At 47.9% G+C, this 22,976-nt stretch overlaps 1 protein-coding gene across 4 annotated transcripts in view; it reads left to right on the top strand.

The window, feature by feature from the left end:
* Positions 1–1,268: 1,268 nt before the first annotated feature.
* The window catches only part of TEC (tec protein tyrosine kinase), a 169,723-nt gene continuing 148,015 nt past the window's right edge, over positions 1,269–22,976 (top strand). The window contains exon 1 of one of the 4 annotated variants that reach the window (XM_030191357.1): positions 1,269–1,337. The gene's annotated coding sequence lies outside the window, so the exon portion shown is untranslated. The other 3 variants (XM_030191356.1, XM_030191360.1, XM_030191359.1) reach the window with 3 other exon arrangements.

Genomic DNA, 22,976 nt, shown 5'->3' with positions numbered 1-22,976 from the left:
AAAATGGCGGCGCCCAACCCCGCCTATTGCATCCTGGGATGCGCTGGGCGGGGCTACAGACCATGTAAGGGAATCGCTCCCTTACATGGTCTGTAGCTCCGCCCACCGCATCCCAGGATGCAATGGGCAGGGCTGGGCGCCGCCATTTTGCAGCGGCGTCGACAGGAAGAGGAGGGAGGCAGGCAGGCTGCGTCTTTCATCCAACAAAAGGTAGGGGGGCCGGCAGGGAGGGTGGGTGACCACGGACCACCAGGGAATCAGAACGCTGGGGGGACCATGGATTCAGAACGCTCGGGGGGGGGAGGAGTTGGGGTGGGCTGGAGACCCACCGAACCTCCAGCCCCCCCCCGTCGCTGAGTGGGAAGGAGGGTGGGATAGCGTTTGGCCGGAGGCGGCCACCACGCGTTATGGGGGTTCGGGGGGGGGGGAGGCTGGCGACCCACCGGATCTCCAGCCCTCCCTGGGCATGGAGGGGCTCGGATCGTCGGGGGGACCGGAGGGCCACCGGACCTCCAGTCCCCTGTTTGCGTTTGCTTTGGGGGGGAACGGGGGCCTGCCAGCATGCAACTGCATGCTGGACAGGGCTCACCATTCCTCCCCAATGATCCGCAAAGTCTAACGCCAGCTTGATTTTGCCGCGACCAGCGACCCAATCTTTGGCGTGCTGGCCGCTGATCATTGGGGATGAATGCTGGAAGCCCTGTTTAGCATGCATTTGCATGCTACTTGCGTTAAGAGCCCTCAAGTGCGTTGTTGCAGGCGCTCGAGGGTTCTGATCATGGGTGGTTTGCAAACTCCGGCGCTAGTATGGCGTTAACAGCCTCTAGCGCCGGAGTTTGCTTTTGATCATGAGGGCCCTAGAGAAGCTATTTGAAGTCTGACACGCAGAAAGAGCCGGAATAGCACGCGTTGACTACTGAATACCGCCCAAAAAGACCGCATACTCTGCAAAAAAAAAAGTAGCACAACCCCCCCCCCCCCCAAAACCGCTAGCGCCGAAAACTTGCCGCTTCCAGTATTGAAAACTAGCCTGGTTGAAAACCCACCCAACTGCTGCATGCTATAGAAATGGACGGACAGTCCCATTGATTTAAAGGTAGAAGAGCTAAGAAGATGCAGGCTGAGGCCGCTTGTTAGTACTTGAGCCCCTCGGTGCCGTGCCCACCGACCTTGAAGACTAAAGAGCAGAGTGGGCGGGCGGTTGAGCTGCTGCAGTCGCCGTCTATTGGCTGTTAGGTGCACCAGTAGCTCCTTTCCCATAGGCTGCAGTGAGAGACGCTTCTTGCCTGTCCCCTGCACAGTTTGTATCGGAAGGCTGGCGGTGACCGGTGAGTGAGGTAAGTGCCAACCATAAGTAACCGGATAGAAAAGGGGGGAGAGACCGAAGCTGTCCTGGGGTGGTAGAGGAGTTGAGATACAGCGAAGACAGGTGAGAAAAGATGAAGGGGGGAGTTCGTAGTGGGGACGAGAGGGTGCGTGGCGTAATTCCGTGCTTTAGTGCTAGCAAGTACCTTCGCGTCCCTTCCTCCCCCCCCCCCAATGTATTGTGAAAAGGCGGCTTGTGATGCTGAAATATGTGCTAAAGTTATCCTCATTTGAACCCCCCCCCCCCCCCACTTTCACCTGGGTAAGCTGTAAATCTCGGAGTATGGTGATGGCAGGTGCAGTGTGGAGGTAGGGGAGATCTAGTGCAGTAAGTCTTGGCCTCATTTTCTAAGAGTTCGTCTAAGAAACAAACTCTGACTGACACAACTACATTGTGTTTTATTAATTATTTTGCCTTTTCGACTATACTCAATCGCTAAATAAGAGCCTTAAAAAAATCATTTTTCTGACTGTTGTATTCGAACGGCTCTAATCAAACATGATCTGCCTTTTGAATGGACGAGTACAGAGTGCAGTTCCTAAATTTCCTGCCAGTTTTACTTCCTGCTAACTTTTAATCCTTCGAGAAATGAAAAGCGAGATATTGTAGTATTTTTTCCCCCAAGTATAACGCCATCCCTGGGATGTCGTTAGTGACAGTGAATTCAGTCATAGGACCGTTTCAAAGGCCGTTGTTTAAAGGAAATGCTTGTCTAAAATGGACTAGTGGTGGAAGAATGAAACAATTACCTCCATCAAGCTTCAGGCTTTCGTTACTTTGTAGCATAACTTTAGAAATCTGGCCATCTTTAACTTCTAAAGTACATTTGTCTGGAACAGTCAGTTTTCTAGTAAATATTGCTGTTGTGCTTGTATGCTTGTTACATAAATTGTGTAAGTTGATATTTTTGTTTTAAAATTGTTTAGACTGTCTAGGTTTGGGCATTTTAAAAGCTAGAAATGGGTCTGAGTCACTTAAACCACCTTATTTTAATCTGGTTGGGGGGGGGGGCTTGATATATGCCTTTCTGTGGGTTACAGTAAAAAAGGTTTATATATTATCTACAGGTACTTATTTTGTACTGTGACAATGGAGGGTTAAGGAACTAGCCCAGAGTCACAAGGAGCTGCAGTGGGAATTGAACCCTATTCCCTGGTTTCTCAGGCCACTCCTCTGCTCAGGTACAAAATAAGTACCTGTATGTAATATGTAAACTGCTTTGACTGTAACCCACAGAAAGGCGGTGTATCAAGTCCCATTCCCCTTCTTGAACCAGAATAAAAATAACATGATTGAAGTGATGCAGACCCATTTCTAGCTTTGAAAATGTTCAAAAGCTAGACAGTCTAAACAATTTTATACAAAAAACTGTTTTACAATTTATGTAGCAAGCATACAAGCACAATAGCAATATTTGCTAGAAAACTATGCATTGTGTTTTAAATAAGCAGACTAATTGAGCAGACACTGACTGCAACTAGATGGGTGGGAGCTAAGCCAGGTTTTCCTTGTGGATATCAACATTTTTCCCCCCTCCCCCATATGAACAATGCACAAGACTTCTAAGGTTAAGATAGTGTTGCATGCATGCTGTTTTTGGGTGTTGTAACGAGGAACATTTTGTGCGTGGATGTGTGTGACTTGGTAGTGCTGTTCCATGTCTGCCCTTATGGTTTCAATGTCCCCCCCCCCCCCCCCCGCCACCACCAAGGAATGATCAAAAGAGGAAATCCTGTGAGCATTATCTGAGTTTGCAGTCCTGCTTGTGTGCAATGTCATCAGTAAACTGTTATGGAATGATTCACAATGTGCTTATGTTTTCATTAACTTCAGGTTCTATTAGTATGCCAACAACAACAGGAAAATCCAGTTTTATAGTTAACAAAAATCTAGAATTACACTGTAATTTAGGAGCATGTTTTATGACACCATGACACGCAAGTATATGTCTTGCAATTTCTGGAGAGAGGATGTAAGAATATACTTTTGCTTTGATGGCAGGAAACTTCTGGACTGTTAACTGCATTTTGAAAAGTGGTAGAAAACCAGAAGGTGGCAGAGGGAATGTTCAGAATGACCAAGGCAAACAGCTGAGTAAGAGCATTCAAAAGTTTATTGCCAAAGGTGCGCCTGTGTAAAAGGGACCCCTTAGTGACTTGGCCAGCATCACAAGGAGCCACAGTGAGAATAAAACTGTTTCCCAGGTTCTTAGCCCACTACACATAAGATTTTCTGAATTTGCCTTCATTTTGTTGCCATTAAGGGTTCTTGTGCTTCTCCCATGCAACCTTCAATGCATTAATGTTCTTGCCCTACACTTTTATTGAGAGGCTGTTCTGTGTATTCATCCATTTTGTCAGGAATGATGAAAGGGGATTAAACATCCCAGGTGAGCCTTGTGCTTGCCTGCTTTCTTCCCAATTAACTTTCAGTTCCACAGAAGATCCACTTGCAAATTCTGTCACCATCTGATTAACAGTTATACTTTGCAGTGCTGGGTAATATGAGTTTGTAGCACAAGCCCCTGCAAAGGTCATTGAGAATCATACTGCAAATCTGCCAAACAGTACTAACCCTCAGAACTTAAAAAAAAAAAATGGGATCTTGTAAAGAGGCAGCCCTTCAAAGGTTAGAATTCAATTTAATAATTTGATATACTGCTAAATACATTAGTGCCTAAGTGGTTTACAGTAATTAAAATACTAGATGATCTTCACAGAAACCAAGACAGGGGATTTGCCTCGGTGTTGGTACTGCAAGAGTTCTCACCCGCCTTGCTTCTAGCCTGGTCTGGGCGGCCCAACCCCGTCCGATTCCCAAAGTCCTGGTGGCCACCTACACCTGGGGAACGGTGGTCGCTTCCCAGGTTGAAGCTAGGGGTTGTCTGGCTGCCTGACCGAGCGTGGCACGACTCTACACACCGTGCTCAGTCGGGGCACAAGAGCTCACTGCCCAAGTTCCAACAGGATCATAACAATCACACAGGGAATCCACTAAATACACCAATCTGGTTTCCATGCCTGGAAATTCCAAGGCCCCCTGGGCCTCAGAATCCAAAAAGGCATCTACCACCTGCTGAACCCAATGGAGACAAGCTCGGACAGCATACAAACTACAGACCGCTGTCTTCAGGGATAGAGCAGCTACCTCAAAGGAGAGCTTCAGATATGATTCCAGGTTGCGATCCTTGAGTGCGACATCACCCTCCAGCAGCAGAGTAGTCTTAGTCACAGCTGCTACCAACAAGTCCACCTTGGGTGACTAACTTCTCCAACTCATCAGGAGAAATTGGAAAAAGGCAGGACATAGCTCTTGCCACTTTCAAGCTAGTGAACGAACTGGACCACTGAGCTGTAATTAATTCCTGAATGGCCTCATGAACCAGAAAGTACGTAGGCAACTGTTTAGTGCTAGCCATTTTAGGATTAACCACTGCTAGAGTTAGGACTACCGAGAACGCAATGTTAAAGTACCTCTAGAGCTGTGGTTCTCAACCTTTCTTCTCTTGTGACACACCCAACACTAAAATTCACAGTTGAACAAAGCATGACAAAATGTTTGTTCAATTCTAAGTTTGCTTATCCCATATCAAAAAACTGTATGCAACACAAATCCCAATTTCTCATTTATCATACAAAACATATATATTAAAATTCTCAGTAACAGCAACACCAAATCCGTCAACTGCCAGATACTGTGAAGCAACAGAAAAACCTGCAAATATGCTACACAGAAACTATATAGCAAACAGCAAACCTGAAATATGTTCAGCTGGGGCTAGAGGCAGCAGTCGCTATTGGAGGTAGTGGAGAAACAGGGACCAGTTACAGGGGATTTCAAGAATCTAACTGTCAAGATTGCTGGTCTTCTCAGCTTGCAGGTAATGATAGTTGTAAAGGAAACACAGGCTTGCTGTCTACACCAATTTTTTTTGTGACACGTCTCCCATCTCTTAGGGACACACTAGAGTGTCCCAACACACTGGTTGAGAACCACTGCTCTACAGCTTTGATGACGGAGAGCAATTCCTCCTTACGAAAAACCCCAACTGCTGTAGGGTCATCTACCTAGTCTGCATACAATCTGCCCTTCTTCCAGTGTGTCCAAGATGAGTGAAGACATGGAGATAGCAGATCCACCTCCCTCTGATGGCCCAGGAGAAAGAGGAGAGGCATTATCTCCCTTAGACAACATCTCCATTCTCTTTCTTTTGGAGGAAAAGCCATCTGTTACACCAGGGAAGAAGCCTGGGCAACAAGGGCCTGATGAACCCTTTTGAGGAGATACACCTGATGAAGCAGTAAAACAAATTCAGGTAAAAAAGGCTCCTGGCCTGCAGAAAATGTGGGAAGCCCAACCATATCTGCAGAACTTAGTCCCAAGGGAGAAAACTGTGCAGCAGCTTCAGACTGAGCTGTATCCTGTCTGCCCTCTTCATTGGGGAAAGAAACAGCTATCCAATATAGCTGCTGGGGTCACCGCACTGGCGAGGGGAAGAGAAAGTGGCACCAGAACATCCCCAGCATGGGAAAAAGGCCCCACCAACTGACTCGCTCGTAGCTTGAACACTTCCCTAACACTGCTCACCTCTTCCCACAGTGGGAGCAGCACTTTACTAACTCTGCCACTATTAATCTGCATACCGCGAGTGCAGCCCCAATAAAAAAAAAAAGAATAGAAGTTTTAAAGCGGTAACATAGTAAATGATGGCAGATAAAGACCTGAATGGTCCATCCAGTCTGCCCAACAAGATAAACTCATTTTACAAGGTATGTGATACTTTATATGTAAACCCAAGTTTGATTTGTCCTTGCCATTCTCAGGGCACAAAGTGTAGAAGTCTATCCAGCACTGTTCTTGTACTAAAAGTTCTGAAGCAACATCGAAGCCCCTTAAAATTGACACTGCAGCCCATCCATATCTATTCAATTACGATCAGGGCATAAACCATAGAAGTCTGCTCAGCATTGGTTTTGCTTCCCAATTAACTGGCGTTGCCACCCAATCTCCACTAAGATTCTGTAGATCTGTTCCTTCTAAACAGGATTCCTTTGCGTTTATCCCACGCATGTTTGAATTCCATTACCGTTTTCATCTCCACCACCTCCCGCGGGAGGGCATGCCACGTATCTACCACCCTTTCTGTGAAAAAATACTTCCTGACATTACTCCTGAGTCTGCCCCCCTTCAACCTCAATTCATGTCCTCTAGTTCTACCACCTTCCCATCTCCAGAAAAGCTTTGTTTGCGGATTAATACTTTTCAAACATTTGAACATCTGTATCATGTCACCCCTGTTTCTCCTTTCCTCCAAGGTATACATGTTCAGGTCGGCAAATCTCTCCTTATACAGTTTGCAAAGCTGTATGTTTTTGTAGTTTTTCTTTGCACTGCTTCCAGTCTTTACATCTTTTGCCTTGTCACTTGTGGTACTCACCACAACCAGGTGAGAAGTGAAGCCTGCCATTTACTTGCAGGGACTGGGCTGTGAGCAGAGCCGAGAGACCTCCCCCTTTAATTTGAGCTGCAGCAGCAGTGAAACCACCATAGTTTTGCCACACAAATTCTCCTTTTTATGAGGAAGGGGGACAGGGGGAGAGTAGGGACCTGGCAACACCAGGTGTAACCAAGAAATAGGCACCAAGTTAGCCTATACTCCCAAACTCAATTGAATTAGGAGACCCAAGACAGGAACTAAGCAGGAGACCAAACCAAGAGCTCGAGAGAGAGACCATCCATCTGCCTGAAGATACTGACTGGCCAAGGAGCATACCATCCTATACTACAGAGTTCAAGTTCAGTACTCTCTACCCCATCTGCTGGTAGATGATCATAACCCAAAAGTGTGGATTTGTCTGCTGAAGACAAGTAGTAGATCACAGCTGGACTCCGTTGACATCCAGTAACCAGAATATCCCTGATCAATGGGTCGAATGTCAATACGAACAATAAAAGTGCAAAGTACACCCCTGCCTGATCCCTTTAGTGACGGCAAAGGCTTCCAAGTCACCCCACTGACCCTAACCTCAGGAGAAGAGGCATGATATAGAGCCTGATTGCTACATGAAAGGACCCAGTAACGCCACAAGACCTTAGCACACCATCTACATATCCTCCCAGCCTACTCCAGAGTGACTCCCAGGTCCACCCCGATCCACCCAGGGCCTCTGCTCCAGGTATGGCGCACAAAACATTTTCTCTCTACAGTTTATATTTTCTCTCTGCTATTCCCAATGGCTCCAGTACAATTTCTCTTGATACTGTTCCTTCCCAAATCTCTCTCTCCCTCTTAAACCACATTGACCGGGGGCGGATCACGTGACAAGATGGCGGCACGTTAGATCGTGGCTTGTAAACTACTAGTTAGTACATCCATTTTACTTACAAGAGTTGAAACTTCTTTTGTGGAATTGGCTACTGATAGGTCCAAACGCTGGAGAGTTTGGAGGGCTCCCATTTAGCAGCACAAGTGTAAAAGGTAGGGGGGGGGTGGGCCTGGGTCCACCTGCTTGAAGTCCACTGCACCCACTAACAACTGCTCCAGCGACCTGCATACTGCTGTGATGGAGCTGGGTATGACATTTGAGGCTGGCATACAGGCTGGGGTACTTTTGGGAGACTTGTTCGTGACAAAAAAGGGTCCAAAAAAAGTGACCCAAATTCTCGCTTCTGGTGCCCTTTTTTTCCCCATTATTGGCCAAGCGCGCCCATCTCTCCTCGGCCGATAAACACGGCCCAGTCCCACCTTCACCACGCCTCTGACACGCCCCCGTCAACTTTGTTCGTTCCCGCGACAGAGTGCAGTTGAAGGTGCCAAAAATCGGCTTTCGATTATACCGATTTGGGCGCCCATCTCCCAATTCGGGTCGAAATGTGGGCATCTTTCTCTTTCGAAAATAAGCTGGATAGTATACTATTTACAATGTCAACACAATATGTAATAGAACATTTTAATTGACAGTGAAAGGTAGAAGCAAAGATAGAACATATAGATTGGTGAGAGAGTAAGATGAGTTAGAAAGTAAGGTGACTAATTTAAAGAAAGTTGCACATGAGGTTAGAGATGGTTAAATATTATCTCAGCTAGGGTAGGAGTGGATAAACATGCTGCAGTATGTGCAGCCCGTGTCAGTCTTTGTGTGTGTGAATGAGAACAACAAGTTAGTTGTTACTTCCATTAAAGGCCTGGTTGAAGAGCCACACTTTCACCTGCTTCCTGAAGTAAACAAGTCAAGCGGAGCCTTTCAGGCAGTGCATTCCAGAATGTGGTGACTTCTCTGGAGAAGGCTCGCTTGCAGGTATCACATCGTGTAATGTCTTTTGGAGAGGGTGTTGTTAGTGATAGTCCTTGAAAGGACCTTAGTATCCTTGGAGGTATGTAGAAGATCATCCTATTCAGGTACTCAGGGCCATTTCCTTTCAGAGCCTTGAAGATCAGACAGAGTTTTAAATTTAGCCCTGTATTGTACTGCTAGCCAATGAAGTTTTTGCAAAAATGGTATGATGTGGCCACGTCGCTTTGCAACCTTCTGTGAGTCTTGCTGCAGCATTCTGAATCAATTGGAGCTGGTGCAAGCCCTTTGTAGTCAGACCGTTGTATAGTGCATTGCAGTAATCCAGTCTTGATGTTATCATGGCATGCACAACTGGAATAAGATTTACCTTCTCAATGTAAGGAGAGAGGCAATGTAGCTGTCACAAATAGTAGAAACAGCTCTTGAAGGTTGCTTGGATTTGGGGAATCAGAGTAAGCGTTGAATCTAACTGTATGCCAAGGTTCCTGACTTGTGATTTGAGTGGGAGTTCGTACTTCCCAAAAGAGATTTTGAGGTCAGGTATGTATCCACTTGGGTTAGGGACCCAGAGAAACTCGGATTTACTTCGGGTCAGGCAAAGTTTGTAGTGTTTAACCCATTCTTGAATTGATGTTATACAGGTAATCAGTTTATTCAAGGCTGTAGCTAAGTCAGGTTCAATGGGTATGAGTAGCTACACATCATCCACTTAGATGTAGAACTGAGTGTCCATTGACCGAATCAGCTTAGCTAGTGGTTTGAGGTAGATAGTTGACAGTATCAGTCCTTGCCCTGCAGGTCAGTGCCGATGGTGGCGATGAGTCGCTGCAAACATGGATTGTTGCCTGTCTGATAGTTAGGATCTGAACCAGGCAAGTATTGTTCCATTGATACCCATTTCTGTCAGTTGTGCTGGCATGATATCATGATCCACAGTGTTAAATGTGGACGGGGTTGGGCCGCCCAGACCAGGCTAGAAGCAAGGCGGGTGAGAACTCAAAGGGTGAGCCGGTCCAGGGGTCAGGGCAGGCAGCAAGCGAGAAGTACCAGATTCAGTCCAAGGGTCAGGGCAGGCAGCAAGCGAGAAGTACCAGATTCAGTCCAAGGGTCAGGGCAGGCAGCAAAACAAGAAGTATCAGGTCCAGTCCAAGGGTCAGGTAACGATAAGCCAGTCAAGCAATGGAGTGCACGAGATGAGCACCAAACCTCTATAAGCATAGAAGCCGAAGCAAGGTATGCAAGGAGCTGCCAGCCTTAAGTAGTCCTCGCATCAGGAGGAACTACGGGCAGCTGCCGGGAACGCTCCAGATTGGTGCCTGCAAGGGAAAAGGTGGAACCTCGGGAAAAGGCGCCCAATCCCATGCAGCCAAACCATGTGAGCTACCCGCACCGGAAACCGCACGATGGCTGTCCAATCAATCAGCTGGACCTGCGCCCACGGCCGGAGCGACATAGACGGCCAACGGCACCGGACCCCACAGGACTGCCGCCGACAACCCGCATGGCCGGCTATTGCCGCCGGGACAAGGCTCGGCGGCGAATCGGCCACGCGGACCGCTGTTCAGGTGAGGGACGTAACAGTATCCCCACCGGAAGCTCCCCCCTTCGCCCCGGCCTGGGTTTAGTAGGATGAAGGGAGTGGCACTCACAGACCAGGTCTGGTGCATGCACGTTAGCTGCTGGCTCCCAAGAGTTGTCTTCCAGGCCAAAATGCTTCCAAGCGAGGAGATAGAACAGCCTTCCTCCACGCAGTTTGGAGTCCAGGATCCGATCCACCTCATACTCCGGATCGGGATTGCTCTCGGGTACGGCCACTCTCCTGGGTTGTGGGTGCCACTTGGACCTGCGGAAAGGCTTAAGGAGAGACACATGGAACGTGTTATGCACCCGGAGCTGACTGGGTAGGTGTAATCGATAAGTCACTGCCCCTATCCTGGAGCGCACTGCGAAGGGTCTAATAAATCGTGGCGCGAACTTCAGAGACGGGAGCCGAAGTCTCAAGTACCGTGTGCTCAGCCATACCTTCTCCCCTGGCAGGAACGTAGGTGCTGCTTGTCTCTCCTTTGGCCGCTGCCTGTCTTAATTGCTCCTGGACCTTTGTCCAAGCACCTTGGAGCGAGCTGACAGCAGATAGCACCTGAGGCGAAACCTCCGCTGGGGAAATAGGCGGAGGTAGGCGAGGATGCCGTCCTTAGATGGTGAAAAAGGGTGAAATCTGTGAAGCCGAATGCAAACTATTATTGTATGCAAACTCAGCCCATGGTAACACAGTGGTCCAGTCATCCTGCCATTGGTTGGTATATGCCCGTAGAAAGGCCTTCAAGGTCTGGTTTACCCGATCCACCATTGGTCTGGGGATGCTACGCTGACGAGAACAGCGTGGTTACCCCAAAGGCTGAGCACAAAGCTCTCCAAAAGCGAGAGGTAAACTGTGAGCCGCTGATGATCCTCTGGGGCAGTCCATGAAGCCGGAAGATGTGCGTAATGAAGTTGGCCGCAAGAGTGGCTGCAGTGGGTAAAGACCCCATAGGAACAAAGTGGGCCATTCTAGAGAACCAGTCAATTACCACCCATATGACGGTGTTGCCCTGAGAGGGCGGCAGATCTGTGATGAAGTCCATGGACAGGTCCTGCCAGGGTTGTTGTGGTACGGGCATGGGCTGCATCAATCCCCACGGCTTGTGGTGTGAAGCCTTGCTGCGGGCGAACATTGGACAAGTGGAAACGTACTGAAGGACATCCTGCGCTATCCGGGGCCACCAATAAGACCGGGAGATCAGGTGCAGGGTCTTATGGAATCCAAAGTGGCCAGCAAACTCAGAAGAATGTCCCCAATGCAGCACCTTCCTTCGGAGACAAACAGGAACGGCCTTCTTACAGGGTGCACTGGCCCCGGGAATGGATGGACTAGACGCTGGATTCAGCAGCGGATAGGGTTCCTCCCGGTCCTTGGGAGCCTCAAAACTCCAGGATAACGCATCTGCCTGGATGTTCTTCTCTGCCGGCCGGAAGATCAGGCGAAAATCAAACCGGGCAAAAAACAGAGACCACCGGGCCTGACGAGGGTTCAGTCTGGTGGTGGTCTGGAGATAGAGTAGGTTCTTGTGATCCGTTATCACCGTGACTGGATGCGCTGCTCCCTCCAATAAGTAACGCCACTCCTGGAAAGCCAGCTTAAGAGCCAAGAGTTCCCGGTCCCCCACTGTGTAGTTCTGCTCCGCCGGGGTGAATTTACGTGAGAAAAAGAATCAGGGATGCCTCTTACCAGACGTAAGAGTCTGAGAGAGTATTGCCCCGGCTCCCAGAGAGGAGGCGTCCACCTCTATCAGGAAAGGCTTGGTTGGGTCCGGGCTGCGGAGTACTGGGGCAGAGAGAAAGGCGTCCTTCAAGGTGGAGAAAGTGGCGAAGGCCTCCGAGGTCCAGTTTTTCACATCAGCCCCCTTCCTAGTGAGGGCTGTCAGGGGAGCCGTGATCAGGGAGTAGTCATGGATAAACTGCCTGTAGTAATTGTCAAACCCCAGGAATCTCTGTAAAGCCCGAAGACCCTGGGGTACCGGCCAGTTGCGGATCGCCTTCAGTTTATCTGGGTCCATCTGCAGCCTATGTATCCCAGGAAAGGAAGTCTCTGCTGGTGGAAAGAGCACTTTTCCAACTTGGCGTATAACCGGTGCTCCCTGAGTCGCTGTAACACTGTGCGGACGTGTGTGATGTGCTGCGACAATGAGGACGAGAAAATCAAGATATCGTCAAGGTACACTATGACGGAGAGGTATAGCAGGTCCTGGAAGATGTAGTTCACAAAATTCTGGAACACCATAGGGGCATTACAGAGACCGAATGGCATCACTAGGTATTCAAAATACCCCTCGTGGGTGTTAAACGCTGTCTTCCACTCGTCACCCTCCCTGATCTGCACCAGGTTATAGGCTCTTCGCAAGTCCAACTTTATGAAAATCTTGGCCCCTTGTAACCAGTCAAACAACTCCGGGATAAATGGGAGCGGGTACCGGTTCTTAATGGTGATCTTGTTAAGGCCCCGGTAGTCGATGCAGGGGCTAAGGGACCCGTCCTTGGACAAGAAGAAGAAGCCAGTCCCTGCTGGTGAGGTAGAGGCGGTTCCTGCTGGTGAGGTAGAGGGCCGAATGAACCCCTTTAGTAGGTTCTCATGGACGTAAGCTCGTATGGCCCGAGATTCCTCCCGGGACAAGGTGTAAAGGCGTCCCCTGGATGGATTGGCTTCTGGAAGCAGATCAGTCGCACAATCAAAAGTACAATGGGGAGGAAGCACGTCTGCAGCCTGTGCGCTGAATATGTTCCGGAAATCTTGGTATTCTTCAGGCAGCCCGGGCGATCTCCCCTGCAGAGTCTGGAGCTGGGTGGAGCAGACCGGAATGGGCGGCTTGACCTGCCAGAGACAGTGCTGAAAGCAACGGGAACCCCATTGCCCAGTCTCCCCGGTGGACCAATCAATAACTGGGGCATGAAGACGAAGCCAGGGTAGACCAAGAATCACAGGGTGAATGTTTCGGGAGAGCACCAGGAGCTGGATGTCTTCTTGGTGTAACTCCCCTACCCGCATACACAGGGGCGAAGTGATCCGGGTGATAGACCGGGAAGCCTGTCCCCCTGGATGGAGGTGACCCGGAGAACCGGCTGGCATGGCACAGTAGAGCCTCCCAACCGGGACAGGAAATCTGCATCTATAACATTTCCCCCGGTCCCGGAGTCCAGCAAGGCCATCGTCTGGGCCTGGAATCCCTCTCCTTGAAGCAGTACGGGGACCGAGAGCAGGTTGTCAGGAAGGGAAGATAACTGACCTAGAGCCACTCCCTTCACGAGGCCTGGGCTGGAGCGTTTCCCGATTTTCTTGGCTTGTTCGGGCAGGTATCTGTAAAATGGCCGGCTACCCACAATACAGACATAGATGATTCCTACGACGATGGGCCCTCTCCTCTCTGGAAAGTCGATGTCGCCCCATTACCATGGGTTCCTCCTCATCTCCAGTCGAACCCTCCTCACAGACCTTGGGCGCCTCGGACCGGCGGGGTCGACCCGAGAACCTCGGGTCCGCCCGTTGGGCGGTTCTCTCCTGGGCTCGCTCCTGGAATCTGATGTTGATTCGTGTACAGATGGAGATGAGGGCATCCAGGTTAGTAGGAATCTCCCGGCTAGCTCATCCTTGACTTGACTGTTTAGTCCTTGCCAAAAGATGGTGGTCAAGGTCTCTTGATTCCATCGAAGCTCGGACGGGAGGGTGCGGAACTGCACCGCATAGGCCCCAAAGGAATCCGTAACAGCTCTTTGGCAGCAGTTGAGGGCCGGCCCGGTATATCAAACACCAGACGAAACTGCCGCAGGAACTCCTCCAAACTCGATAACATTGGATCTCGCTGTTCCCACAGTGGAGAGGCCCAGGCCAGGGCGGGACCGGTGAGCAGCGATATTATATATGTGACCTTCACCCGCTCCGACGGGAATGCCTCGGGTTGAAGTTCAAATAGGATCTGGCACTGGTTCAAGAACCCCTGACATGCCAAAGGGGTCCCGTCGAAACGGGGTGGCTGTGGAAGCCATAGACGCGGTGCTGGAGCCTCCGCCCGTGGGCCCGGAGGAGAGGTAGCAAGTTGCTGCCAGATCACGGGCAACTAGTTGCATACATCCTGAAGGACGCTATACAGGTGACTCAGTTGAGCCTGCTGCTGCTGTAAAACCTGGGCCAAGTCCGGGAGCTCGGACCTGACCGTCGAGCTCATGGCTTCAGCTTCCTGTTATGATCCTGTTGGAACTTGGGCAGTGAGCTCTTGTGCCCCGACTGAGCACGGTGTGTAGAGTCACGCCGTGCTCGGTCAGGCAGCCAGACAATCCGTAGCTTCACCTGGGGAGTGACCACCGTTCCCCAGGGGTTGAGCCCCCAGGTGCAGGTGGCCATCAGGACTTCGGGAACCGGATGGGGTTGGGCCGCCCAGACCAGGCTAGAAGCAAGGCGGGCGAAAACTCAAAGGGTGAGCCGATATAGTCCAAGGGTCAAGGCAGGCAGCAAAACAAGAAGTATAAGGTCCAGTCCAAGGGTCAAGTAATGATAAGCCAGTCAAGCAATGGAGCGCACGAGATGAGCACCAAACCTCTATAAGTATAGAAGCCGAAGCAAGGTATGCAAGGAGCTGCCGGCCTTAAGTAGTCCTCGCATCAGCAGTAACCATAGGCAGCTGCCGGGAACGCTCCAGATTGGTGCCTGCAAGGGAAAAGGTGGAACCTCGGGAAAAGGCGCCCAATCCTGTGCAACCAAACCATGCGAGCTACCCGCACCGGAAACCGGCGTGGTTTCCGGAACGCCGCTGGACCCGCGCCCACGGCCAGAGCGACATAGCCGGCCATCGGCACTGGACCCCACAGGACTGCCGCTGACAACCCGCATGGCCGGCTATCGCTGCTGGGACAAGGCTCGGCGGCGAATCGGCTGTGCGGACCGCTGTTCAGGTGAGGGACGTAAGTGATCTTGTTAGGGCTTTGGCTAAGCAGATGGCTTTTGGCGGTCACAGTATGTCGTTTATTGTGGCTGCACCACTGGGTGGCAGATGTGGCCTCCCACCAATGTCTGATGAAGCTGCCTTTTAGTGCTAAGCTTCTGTTTGGCAAGGATCTTGAAGTCGGTTGGCTTAAGAGACTCCAAGACTTGGTGCTTGCCCGAGGACAAACCTAAGGGTCCCTGTAGGGCATCTCAGGCTTGATCTTGCCTAAAGTATTCCAAGAGGTAACGACCAGCTCAGTCTTGGGCCTATCAGAGCCTTAGATATCAGCAGAGGCAGGTCTTTCACTCCGATAAGCGCTGCTTTGGTCAGCCTGCCTGAGCTTCCTGGCTTCTGACCTTCACAATGGTGGGGTCCTTAAAACACAATCCAGGAAACTTGAACGAGCATGGAAAAAAAATTAAAGATGAACACACACTCAATGCATGGAAACAAATACATAGAAAATACAAATATGCAATAAGACAAACCAAAAGGTCCTATTACAAAACCAAACTAGGATCGGATTACAAAGATCTAAAGAAACCATTTCAACTCGTAAGTAAATTACTAGACACCACCCCTATCACCACAACCAATACAGACATCCCACCAGCAGACAAACTTGCTAATTACTTTAATGAAAAAATAATAAAATTACGTAGTACACTTCCCCATCGCAACACCAACATTGAAAACTTCTTCAACGATCTGGACCTAATCCCTGATGGATACCCATCTGACCGTATCTGGACAACATTTAATCTCAACACCGAATCAGTTACACAAGCGACTCATAGGTTCGCCAACAGCTACTGCAAACTGGATACATGTCCCAGTCATCTATTTAAATCCGCCCCCGACCGCTTCATAGCAGACCTCACATCCCACATAAACTTCATGCTACAACAAGGTCTTTTCCCCTAGGAATATGGCAACATCCTACTCACCCCAATACCAAAAGACACCAAGAAAAGCATAAACGATCTCACCAACTACCGCCCAGTTGCGTCTATCCCACTAGTAGTAAAACTGATGGAGAGTTTAGTGACCAAACAGCTTACAGAATACTTACATAAGTACATAAGAAATGCCACACTGGGAAAAGACCAAAGGTCCATCGAGCCCAGCATCCTGTCCACGACAGCGGCCAATCCAGGCCAAGGGCACTTGGCGAGCTTCCCAAACGTACAAACATTCTATACATGTTATTCCTGGAATTGTGGATTTTTCCCAAGTCCATTTAGCAGTGGTTTATGGACTTGTCCTTTAGGAAACCGTCTAGCCCCCTTATTTTGAAATTATAAATAAAGTGAATAAAAAAAAAATACATTCATTTAACATAAATGTAGGCAATACAGGAAATTGCATAAGAAAATATACCCTCTTCCTTCAAATAAACAAGGAATAAGCAATTTTTTTAGTACTTAGTCCACTAACTATGATCAAGATACAAAGCAAATAAGGTAATGAACGAGAATAATCTCTAAACAAACTAAATTGAGAGGGTAAGAAGCAGACCCCTGCCAGCGGTTTCAGCTTGTCTCTGGGGCATTCAAAACTACCATACCACCACTTTCTCTAGCTGTAATCAGTTGCCGCAGTTTGTCTGGGTCAAAGAACACATAAGTCTCATTTAAGGAGATAAGACGTCTACATGAAAATTTAAGTTTAAAAGTACCCCCTAATGAGAGGATTCGGGGCCGAAGACCCAAAAACTCTAGTCTCCTTTTTTGAGTTGCTTTACTAATATCAGGAAAGATTTGTATCTTTGACCCATAAAATTGGGCTGAAATAGATCTGAAGTACAATCTCAAAATGTTGTTACGATCAGTCTCAAAGGCGAAGAACACAAGAAGTGTCGTGCGTTCAGTAACAAGTTCAAGATATGTTTCAAGTACTTGAGTCAAATTCAGTTCTGGTGTCTCCACTGATGATTTTTTAGTACCGGTAATGTAGTATGCTTTTATTATAGGTGGCAAAAGTTTTTTAGGAATTTTTAAAACATCAGAGAAATATTTTTTTTCAGCATTTCCACTGGAGATATTTTCAAAGCACTTAGCCTCCATAGAAACCTATGGAACTTAGCCTCCCAAAGTGTTTTGAAAATATGCCTCATAGGCACCTTTGGAAAATTTAAAATCCTTAGGTTGTTACGCCTTAGTTGGTTATCTAAGTATTCAATCTTCCTTTGTGCAGTGTTCCGTTCTATATCCATATTACCGATAGCTAGTTGTAATTTTTTTATCTCACACAAGTTAAACTCACTTTTTTCTTCCTGTGCTTGGACCTTTGTCTCCAAGGTCTGTTGGTGGTATTTTAATTCTTGCACTTCAGATTTAAACGAGGAAGATAACTGGAGTAGCGATGTATTCATAGTTTGAATTACCTCCCAGAGAGCCTCAACAGTCACGGCTGCCGGCTTCACCTTTACTCCTATTTCCGTTGGGGGAGACGCCAGGGAAAAAGAGGGGAGAGAATCATCATTTCTCTCCCTCCGTTGTGCTGTCATGTCCTCTGGCGTCGAAAATCCGACTGGGCCGCTATCCGCCTCAGAAAATCCCAATCGAGGCTCTCCAGCCGGCTCCGTAACTCCACCCAGTCTCAGAGGGGCAGTCTGGGTAGGCGGACTCAGCGACAACGCCTCCGCCTCCACGCCAAGATCCTCGAGCTGTACTGAGGATCCAACCTGGGCAGGAGTCTGACTTCCACGAGTCTGAATCCCGTAAGCTTCCAAAGTCGGTTGACACGGCGTTAAGGTATTCGCGGGGTTAGATGCGGCTTTAACTCCCGTTTTTCCTTTTCTTTTCACCATATTAAAGGTGAACAAGAAATCAAATGCTGGGTAAATCGGCTGGGTTCCAGGAGCCTTCAGACAACGCTCCCTCTCACGGACGCCATCTTGATCTGTAGCCCCTGTCTAGCCCCTTTTTAAACTCTGCTAAGCTAACCGCCTTCACCACGTTCTCCGGCAACGAATTCCAGAGTTTAATTATGCGTTGGGTGAAGAAAACGTTTCTCCAATTTGTTTTAAATTTACTACACTGTAGTTTCATCGCACGCCCCCTAGTCCTAGTATTTTTGGAACGCGTGAACAGACGCTTCACATCCACCTGTTTCACTCCACTCATTATTTTATATACCTCTATCATGTCTCCCCTCAGCCGTCTCTTCTCCAAGCTGAAAAGCCCTAGCCTTCTTAGTCTTCCTTCATAGGGAAGTTGTCCCATCCCCGCTGTCATCTTAGTTGCCCTTTGCTGCACCTTTTCCAATTCTACTATATCTTTCTTGAGATGCGGCGACTTGGACAAGTTCTCAATGCTACACAATTCACAATCAGGATTCTGCTACTACCATAGTACTGAAACCGTCCTAGTCACCCTCTTGGCCAAATTCAAGCAGGAAATAGCCATAGGTAAAAACATACTTTTCCAGTTCGACATGTTGAGCACATTCAACATGGTAAACCACACCATATTACTAAGGCTCCTTGGTCACTTCAGGATTGATGGAAATGTACTTAACTGGTTCAAAGGTTTTCTAACCACCAGAACATATTATGTAAAATCAAACTCAAACATATCACCACCGTGGAAAGCAGCCTGTGGAGTACCTCAAGGATCACCACTATCACCAATACTCTTCAACATGATGATGATCCCACTGGCAAAGTCCTTATCCAATCGAGGCCTCAACCCGTTCATCTACGCAGATGATGTTACAATCTACATTCCCTTCAAAAATGACATGAGAGAAATAACCAATGAAATCAATGATGGCCTGAACATCATGGACTCCTGGGCAAACTCATTCCAACTGAAATTGAACACTGAAAAAACACACTGCCTCATCTTCGCCTCCCAACTTAACAAATACAAACCCACAACCATAAAAACCCCATGACACACCCTCCCTACCTCAGACAGCCTAAAAATACTCGGCGTCACACTCGACCGCAACCTTACTCTCGAGAGCCAAGTAAACTCTTTAATAAAGAAAATGTTCTACTCAATGTGGAAACTCAAAACGAGTAAAACCTTTCTTGCAAAGGGAACCTTTTTTCGAAACCTAATGCAATAATCTGTGTGACTTAGGACTATTGATTGTAACAGAATCTATGCGGGATGTAAAGAACAACTCACAAAAAAACTTGAGACCGCCCAAAACACAGCAGCCAGGCTGATATATAGTAAAACCCGATTCGAAAGTGCCAAACCCCTCCGAGAAAAGCAGCATTAGCTTCCAATCAAAGAATGGATCATCTTCAAAATCTGCACTCTGGTCCACAAAATTATATATGGAATAGTCCCAGGATACATGATAGACCTTATAGATCTACCAATAAGAAACAGAATCAGATCATCACGATCATACCTAAGCCTACATTACCCAAACTGTAAAGGACTAAAATACAAAACAACTTACGCATCCGGCTTCTCCTACATAAGCGCTCAACTATGGAATGGACTCCCAAAAGCTGTGAAAACAATCCATGACCACCTGAGCTTCAGGAAATCACTAAAAACCAACCTCTTCAAAAAGGCCTACCCCCAACGATCCAACGTAAACCCCCTACACCAAGCAACACAGCATGACCAATGATCATACTGGACAACATACAATCTTCATTCCTTTCGACCCTTCACAACTACCTCATTCGATCACTATATAACCTTGTATTTGTATTGTATTTGTTATTAACCGACTTGGCGAACGCCTTTGACGGTACTATGTAAGCCACGTTGAGCCTGCAAATAGGTGGGAAAATGTGGGGTACAAATGTAACAAATAATAATAATTCTCTTCTGTGTTAAATAGGGGGACAGCTGTCCCTTTTTTTTTTTTTTTTTTAGGGAGTGGACCAAGGTTGGACATTTTTCAAGATGGCTATAAATTGGTTTGCCTCCCCAGTTGTAGATTTTCTTGGAAACCCCTGCAAAGCCCCCCCCCCCCCCCGCAAATGGGAGGCTCTGTTAAGCACACTTCACTCGTTGCAGGAACTGGGAGCAGTAGTCCCAGTGCTGGGGCATAAACGGGGCCTGGGCAGATATTCTATCTACTTTGTGGCTCCAAAAAAGGGGGGCTCCTTCAGTCTGGTCCTCTATCTCAAAACAGATCAACAGGTGTTTTGGAGTTCCAACATTTTTGGACGGAAACCTTGTGCCTGGAAAGTTTCTCACGTCTCTGGATGTAAAGGAGATCTATTTGTGTATTCTCATTTGTCTCCTCATCAGCAGTTTCTTCGCTTTGCAATTCTTGGACAACACTTCAGTTCCAGGATATCGATGGCCCCCAGGACTTTATTCAAGATCATGTGAACTAGTCGGTTGACCTGCCTTCCTTCTGCAGGGAAGATTGTGGGGATCTTACATCTTCTGGGTGGCCACAGGGTGCAGAAATTTGGAGGTTACCAACAAGTTCTGATGGTCTGACATGCTTTTTGTCCTCATTGGCCCTTTTCATAGGGATTTGGTGGCCGTAGTGTCAGCCTATGTTCTTGCTGGTGGTCAGGTGCTAGGAGCCTTGTGAGCATACTCTACGAAGAGTGCGCCCGCCTCTTGGGTAGAACAAAGTTTGGTTTGTCTTAGACTTGCATGGTGGCAACCTGGTCTTCCCTGCACTCTTTTAGGAAGCATTAGAGAGTTGATGTTGCCAAGCGCAAGGATACTGTCAGGTTCTCAAGGGTAGTCTGGAATCATGAGCCCTTGGTCTGCTGACGAGGAGCGGCAGCAGCAGGCAAAACCCTCCAACCAGGACTGGACCAACAGGACTGGAGTAGAAGCTGTAGGCAGGCAAGGCAGGAATAAGCAGAACTGTAATGAACTTGGTTTGGCAGGGACCAGAATCAGGAAACACAAGCAGGAATCAGGAACTAGCGTGACTGGAACCTGCGCTTGACCGCCGTTCCTGGGGTTGAGCCCCTAGGTGTGGGCAGCCGGCAGGACTTACTGGACCGGGAGGAGAAACAAGTTAGACTAGACAGGGTTCAAGATACAGGGTCTCAAACAGAAATACATACACAAGCTTGGCTAGAACAGGATTCAAGATACAGGGTCTCAGACAGACAGGGATACAAGGTTCACAACCAAAAGGGGAGGGAAACCAAAAGCAGACAAGGAAGGAGCAATCAGGACTGGATTCAAGACAGGATTCAGGAGACTCAAACAGGCAAGAAACACAGACTAGGAACACTAACTAAGAAACAAGGCAGAAGTGCTAACTGCACAAACACCAACCTGGACCTTTGGCGTTGCAAAGGCCAAACAGAAAGTTTCCAGGTGGTTAATAAAGTCCATCAACAGCTGAGGCTCAGCTGCAGCAATCTCAAGGCAGCTAAGGGTGAGGCTAGCTGCCAAACTTCAAACCAAGTCCGGAGGGCTAGAATATCCGGACGGGACCGGAAAGTAAGTCTGGAATGTATAGAAAGACAGTCCACAGCAGCCACCGGCTCCGGCCACCAGAGGGCGAGGTGAGAAAACAGTCACAATCTTGACAGATACTGAGTTTGGGTCCTCTGTCTTGAGGGCAGTGGTGGCTGCTGCAGCTTCCCACCCACTCATCAGCTTTGAATACCATTTCTGGCACTGATATCTCTCCCAAATCTTCCTCGGTGAAGACCGAAGCAAAGAATTAATTTAATTTTCTGCTATGGCTTTGTCTTCCCTGAGTGAGCCTTTTATCCCTCGGTCATCTAGCGGTCTAACTGATTCTTTTGCCTGCTTCTTGCTTTTAATATTCCTAAAAATGTTTTTTACTATGTATTTTTTGCTTCCAACACAATCTTTTTTTTTTTTTTTTTTTTTTTTTTTTTTTTTTCCAAAGTCCCACTTTGCATTTGACTTGCCTTTCCTTGTGCTGTTTTCTTATTATTTTCAGTCGATCCTTCCATTTTCTGAAGGATTTTCTTTTAGCTCTAATAGCATCCTTGTCCTCACTTTTTAACCATGCCGGCTGTCGTTTGGTCTTCCTTCCTCCTTTTTTAATACACAGAATATATTTGACCTGGGCTTCCAGAATGGTATTTTTGAATAGCACCTTCGCAGCTGCTCCTGAAATTTTTCTTTCCACCGTTCTTCTAATTTTATCATAGTCTCATTTTTGAAAGTTAAACGCTAACGTATTGGATTTTCTGTGTGTACTTACTCCAAAGCTAATATCAAATCTGATCCTATTACGATCACTGTTATAAAACGGCCCCAGCACCATTACCTCCTGCACCAGATCATATGTTCCACTAAGGACTAGGTCTAGAATTTTTTCCTCCTTTTGTTGACTCCTGTACCAGCTGCTCCATAAAGCTGTCCTTAATTTTGTCAAAGAATTTTACCTCCCTAGCATGCCCTGATGTTCCATTTACCCAGTCAATATTGGGATAATTGAAATCACCCATTTTTAGCCTCCCTAATTTCTGATAACATTTCTACCTCTGTCTGTTCATCCTGGTCAGGTGGACGGTAGTACACTCCTATTACTATCTTTTTCCTCTTTACTCATGGAATTTCAATCCATAGGGATTCCATGATGTGTTCTGGTTCCTGCAGAATTTTCAGTCTATTTGTTGGCTTGTATAACTAATGATCTCTCCCCGTAACACCGTCTTCGCTGCCTCCAAGTACAACACCGGATCTGCTTCATGCTCTACATTATGGATTTTGTAGTCCCTCCAACTCTTGAGAAGTCTATCCCGAAAGGCCTGATCTCTGTATAATTCCACTGAAAAAAGCCAATGCCACCCCTGTAGAGGAGGCTGAGACCACTTGACATCCATCCAAACCCACGCATGGTCTGAGATTGCATAAGGCCCGATAT

This window comes from Microcaecilia unicolor, chromosome 2 (genome assembly GCF_901765095.1).
Source record: "Microcaecilia unicolor chromosome 2, aMicUni1.1, whole genome shotgun sequence".
Classification (NCBI taxonomy): Eukaryota; Metazoa; Chordata; class Amphibia; order Gymnophiona; family Siphonopidae; genus Microcaecilia; species Microcaecilia unicolor.
The sequence above is the reverse complement of the archived record's forward strand: the minus strand, read 5'-3'. Positions and strand labels throughout refer to the sequence as shown.